This window comes from Brugia malayi (genome assembly GCF_000002995.4).
Source record: "Brugia malayi strain FR3 genome assembly, contig: Bm_v4_Chr2_contig_001, whole genome shotgun sequence".
NCBI classification, from domain to species: Eukaryota; Metazoa; Nematoda; class Chromadorea; order Rhabditida; family Onchocercidae; genus Brugia; species Brugia malayi.
Genome location: NW_025062476.1, coordinates 7,638,075 through 7,644,074, shown reverse-complemented (window position 1 = coordinate 7,644,074; position 6,000 = coordinate 7,638,075).

The following is a 6,000-nucleotide window of genomic DNA, read 5'->3' as shown; positions in this document are numbered from 1 at the left end:
ATCATCTTTTTTCACGCTTTTATCAAAATTAATTTTAGAATTCTTTTTTTAAAAAAAAACCACAAAATTTTTGAATTAATTTCACATTACAAACCACATTTCGTCCTAGCTAATTAATACAAGCATAAGAACAAGAGTAGAGTAGCGACAAAAATAAATTTGAGAGTCAATCAAGCGCTGTTGTCGCTAAAAGAACGAATTCTTTAATCTATGCCTAAAGTTTCCATAATAGGATACCTGGAAGAACACGGTGGTAGCAATACTATACGCTAAAACAGTCTATTTGATTCGATTTATAATCATTTTCACTCATTCTTTATTGGTGATAATTTCAAAATAAACGGAAACTGAAATAATTTTAGGTTTAAAAGTTTCACCATACTTTCGAAAATAAAATTCTTACCTTTAAATTTGAAAAATAAATGTGCGGGAGAGAATTTTCGAAAGAAGAGATATTTTTAATCTAAAGAGGTAAAAAACACAAATTTTAAACTTGGCTATCAATGATGTGCACCAGCCATTCTCTGCACAATAAAATAGGATAAAAGATATAGTTTAAAATACTAAGTCTCGTCTTCCATCTTAATTTCCTTTGGATTCTACACTAAACTTTCATGTAACTTAACGACTGGTATAGTACGATGTTCATTACAGTACTTAAAAAAGAAATTACCTAAAGTAATACAACTTGTCAGTGAGAAAAAATGGCTTTTTTTACAGAGATGTGACAAAAAATGCTTATGTTTTCGTTCTCTGTCCTCCAACATTAACAGTAATAGTAGAGGTCATAAAAGTGAATCTACACTACACATAGGATATGATAAAAGAAGTAGATCGGCTGAATAATTATAACAGTGTCAAAGGTCGACATGCATCCATTTAAGTGATCCAAACCGATGACATTACATAGCTTTTCCTGCAAGAGAGAATTTTTAAAAGAAACTGACAATTTCTTGCTAAATGTGTCAACATCTCCGTCGTAGCAAACAAGAATATCATTAGAAATTTTCATAATTTTGGGAAGTGCACAGAGGCAATTAATTAACTTTCGACCGCTAATTTTTAACTGCGAGAACTAGTCCGAATAATAATATAGTATCAGAATTCCTTACTGGAATACATGATAAGTACTGTAGAACTAAGCGGTGCATGTGAAGACATTTCATAAAGCTACAAACACTTTTGAATCCGCTAACTCGTGGTGTGGGAAAACAGTGTGTCTTCAGAAATTTCTGGCTGTTGTAATGAAAAACAGGGAAACTCCTGGGTCTATTCTAAATTATTAGCAATAACAAACAAAAAGACAATTTCTACTTATGGCTTAATCATAAATCATAACTCTAATTTGCAACAATTTAAATACGAACATTAATCAGAGGAATACTACCACTGCACTGCCACGCTGAATCCCGAACGTTTCCTTTCTCAGAGAACCTTTATAAGTATGACGTTTTAGTACACAAACGTGTTTTGTTACTCATTGTTATGTAACCGTAAGTGACGGTGCAAGTGTATGTCTCACGCAGCTAACTGTCGGCACTCTTAGAACATCAAACTGTTTATCTGCCCTATTAGTTGAACCATTATGAACGTCGTCACTGATTTAATCATTTAATCTTTGTTGATTAAGTAGAGCAATCCCTTCTCGGTATATTATTTAAAGATCTATTCATCACTTCTATATCCAACAGGCATTCAGGATAGATTTCTTGATAGCTTAATTAAACATATTGTTACTATTAAAACAAAAAACTATAGTTCTAATAAATAAATAATAATAAATAAATGCTCATTTCTGTATCTGCTTCGGCAACAGGACACATTTCGATATTTCTTTAAAGAAAACTTTAAATCGTATGTCGTAATGACATTTGATAAATTTTCAAAGTTGTTAGATTATAAAAATAAAGAAAAGACAAATAATTAGCCAAAAAAATCTATGGGAAAAGTGGTCGAATATTCCTTCTGCTGTCACATCATCACCAGTAATTAAGAAATGACATCAGTGCTCCTCTTTACGAAATTTAAAAGATATGTGCTTGATTTGACTCTTTTATCTAAAAACAACTTATTTCCAAAAAATTTAAAAATTAAAAATACTGCAATATGAGGAAAAAAATAGTGTTCGACTCGACATGCGACTTAAAATTTCTTTAAAGAAATATCGAAATGTGTCCAGCTGCCGAAGCAGATACAGAAATGACCATTTGTGACAAAAATGAGAATACCATAAAAAATGAGAAATTCAATAAGGAGTCTTGGGGATTCCCGATGCTCATACAGTTTTAAATCTCAGTGGAACAAGATAACCTCTAATTTTTACTCTTTCGCTTTAACATCCTAAATTAGTAAGATATGGTAACTTTGGTTGTGACATTTACTACCAAAATAACGTTTCCTAGTGTAGTGTTATGCTGATGTCATAATTAGAATGATGATTTTATGCTTGAAAGAGCACAGAGATGTAGGCTTTAATTCACACTCACCGTTTCAAATTTGCATAATAGTGTATAAGATTAGGTAAAGTTTGAATACAACATATCTCTTATATACAAACTTTCGTTTAAGCAGGGATAAGAGTGAAGTCGGTCGGTATATTATGGATATTTGAGAAGTTGAAGTGTCCATATCCCACTCAATTATCCCCTAGGCAACAATTACAATAACAATTCATTGAAATGGAGAGAATTATTGAGACAGCATAAGGGGAGCGGAAGGAGAGGAGAAGAGACGAAAAGAAATGGGAAAAGACTTAAAATATAATCAATCCTAGGCGAGCCGAAAAAAATGCCAAATATTATTTGAATAGAAGTGGCCTCTGCTCCTCTCATTTTTCTCTCATAGTAACGATAACGTAACGACGACAGTGACATGACAACGATAACGATAACAACAATAGTGACAACACAAGGAGACATTGATGACGACGATGAACATGTTTCCTGCAAAAAGGGTAAGGAGCGAGTGGGCACAGTGTCTTTTGATGCGATGACGGACAAGTTCGTAGCCTTTTGGAGAGTGCTCTCAACTGTGATACTACTCACAAAACCTTACTGCAATATTTCATTTCTGTACTTACAAATGTTAACAATAACATAAAGCTGAAAATTTAAAAAAGAAAAAGTTTGAAACATATTTAGCAAAAAGAACCGTTGTATTTACTCGTCGTAATTCTTAGCAAATATTACGAGCAATGTTAGTAGAGGCACAGAGATTGATTCATTACCATTCACTTTTACACATTTCCTCTCATTTCTTTTAATTTCACTTAAATATTAATAAAATTCATTTCATTCATTATTCCTTCCTCTGATATGTTTCGTGAAAGGATTAACAAAAACACAATGCGTTATTTAGCACTAAAGAAACATTCTCTCTCCTTTTGCTAACACATTGTAAATGAAACAGAAAAAAGGGCAGATAGGGATGCAGCCTCTTCCTCCATTTAACTTATTTCAAAATTCTTTCTACTGCTTGAACTAATGTACACACACACACGCACACACACACACACACAACATATACAACTATGCGTATATGCATATGTATATGTGTGTATGCACAGATACTCCAATGAACATTTAACAGCGATCGAATTTGTTTTTAAAAAAGGGAAATGCATTCGCGCTAACATAAAAGTCATTCAACATTATTTCTGCTCCAAAGCACATACCAAACTGTCGCTATAATATAATATGAATGGAAAAGGAGCGGCGGAACACGGCGTTTCGAGAATGCGGAGAGGACTCTCTACCTTTGATCCCAGTACTTCCTTAACTATGTGACATATTTACATATTAATTTCAGCATATAGCCAAATTATTTATTTTAGTCAAAGAATTATTTAGATGAAGATCGTTGTAACAAAATCAGTCTTACTACTGCACTTCAGTCTAATTATTAAGCGATGAGACAGAAATATTTGGAATCGTGTTTCATTCTGCCATATTACAAAGAAGTCCTTTATCCACCTTAATGAATCTCTTTTTAATAATTTTAGCAATATCATCAGAACGTATATTCCGAAATTACTGAACCGATTAGTTTGATGAGACTAGACTAGGTATAATTTCAAAAGCGACGCTTTTGAAATATTGTTTACAGAAATATTAATTGCCATCTAAGATAAACAGATGGAAAAATGGACAGATTCAATGAACTGTCAATGAAGAGATTACTCTTCGACTTTAAACCCAAATTTTGTTGGAATTTCGGCAGTAATTATGCAGACACACTTAGGTCGCAATTCTAAATGCTTTGATCTTATGGATGTAGGATTAAAGTATATATGTGCATATAAACATGTTAGTTTTTTTCATGTTAACATGTTTTTTTCGGTCATTTTCATCTGTTCAAAATTCATTTTGAAAGCAAAGCAACATACACCTGAAGCTTTTAAAATATGTAACTTAATTATAGTCGTATCGAACTTTTTTTTAATATGAGCAAAGCTAAACAATAATATCAGGTAAAACAATCTAGAAAAAACGGCAGAAGCTCCTACTGATAAGCAGATACGAATTTCCTTTTGCGCAATTATCTGTACCTGCTAGAAGGTGCAAACAGAATTTATCTTCAAACAGGAATTTGTCCCTTACAAATTCTATACAAATATGATTTTTTGTTGAAAATGTATGTAAAGTTCCTTCCTTCCTCCCTCTCTCTCTCTCTCTCTCTCTCTCTCTCGCTTTCCTTTTTTTATTTCGACTCGATTAGGAGTAATGCAAAGAAATATAGAACAAGAGACGAGTAATCAACCTGAAGATCGATCAGTCTTATTGGCTGATTGAAATCTTTAAAACGGAACAAACTATTGCAATTTTGTTATCAGTTAATCTGTGAAATTAATCTCTAACTATGCTGATTTGTTGGACATAAATCCCTTCCTGTGTTAATTACTTTGGCGAGAAAATGAATGGATGGAAGGCAGTAGGCACACAATGTATCATTAATATACAATTACACTCCGACACGAAAAAATAATGAAGCGGTAGTAAATCTAATCAGGGATCCAGAATTCACAAGTTGAACTATCACTTATCATAAACCCTACACTACCATTACTCATGACAATGATAATAACAAGATTAAAAGATACTTCAGTGCTATATTTTAAATTTAAATATTGAACTTCTGCAATTCAACACATGAGTTGCTTTCCGTCAAAAAATTTTCATTGTTTCTTGCAATAAGTTTACTCTTTTCAATTATAAGAATCCCGCGCCAACAGAAAGTGAAGTGAATGAGAAAAGTACGTAATAAGAGTCGATTAGATCAATTAGATAGGTTACTATCTTCAGCTATTACTGCTTTCCTTTCTATGATGAGTTGAATGAAAGAAAATGAACTCATTATTCAAACAAAATACACTATCCAAATGTTTCAGTCATTCTGTTTACCTTAGTCAGGTAAACAGAATGACTGGACAAAATTTGTGTTCAAATCTGCGCTAATTGACTCAAATGAAATTTAATATTACAAACACAATAATTGTCTCAAGAGAAAAAAAGCACGAAAGAACCGATAAAAACATGCGAATGTGTTGCAATGGTTACAACTGCGAAGATGAATGAATGACATATCACACTATAAACCGGATTCAGAGTTCAACTTGTTTTTCTTAATTTCTCCTTTTCTTGTCCTCTAAATGTCTTTTTCATAAGCCGAAGTTAACTAAAAAAGCTCACTGAGATATCGGATGAAAGATACGAACTCAACTAAAAGAAAGTAGTTGAATGAAAAGTTAATATTGAAGGATAACATGTAAAGGAAGGAAGTAATATCAAAGTGACCAATGCTTCTCTTCCGTTAATTTAGCTGAAATTTCGTATACAGTACAAAAGTGATAGCGATGTAAAAGGCAAGGTGAAAGCCATTCCACTGAAATTGGAAGGAGAGAGAGGGGACAGAGAAAGACGGACGAAAGAGATAAAGAAAGGAAGAATGGAGGCGATGATTGTTAACGTTACATCAAGCGTGATAATTATCTGGATGAAAGGA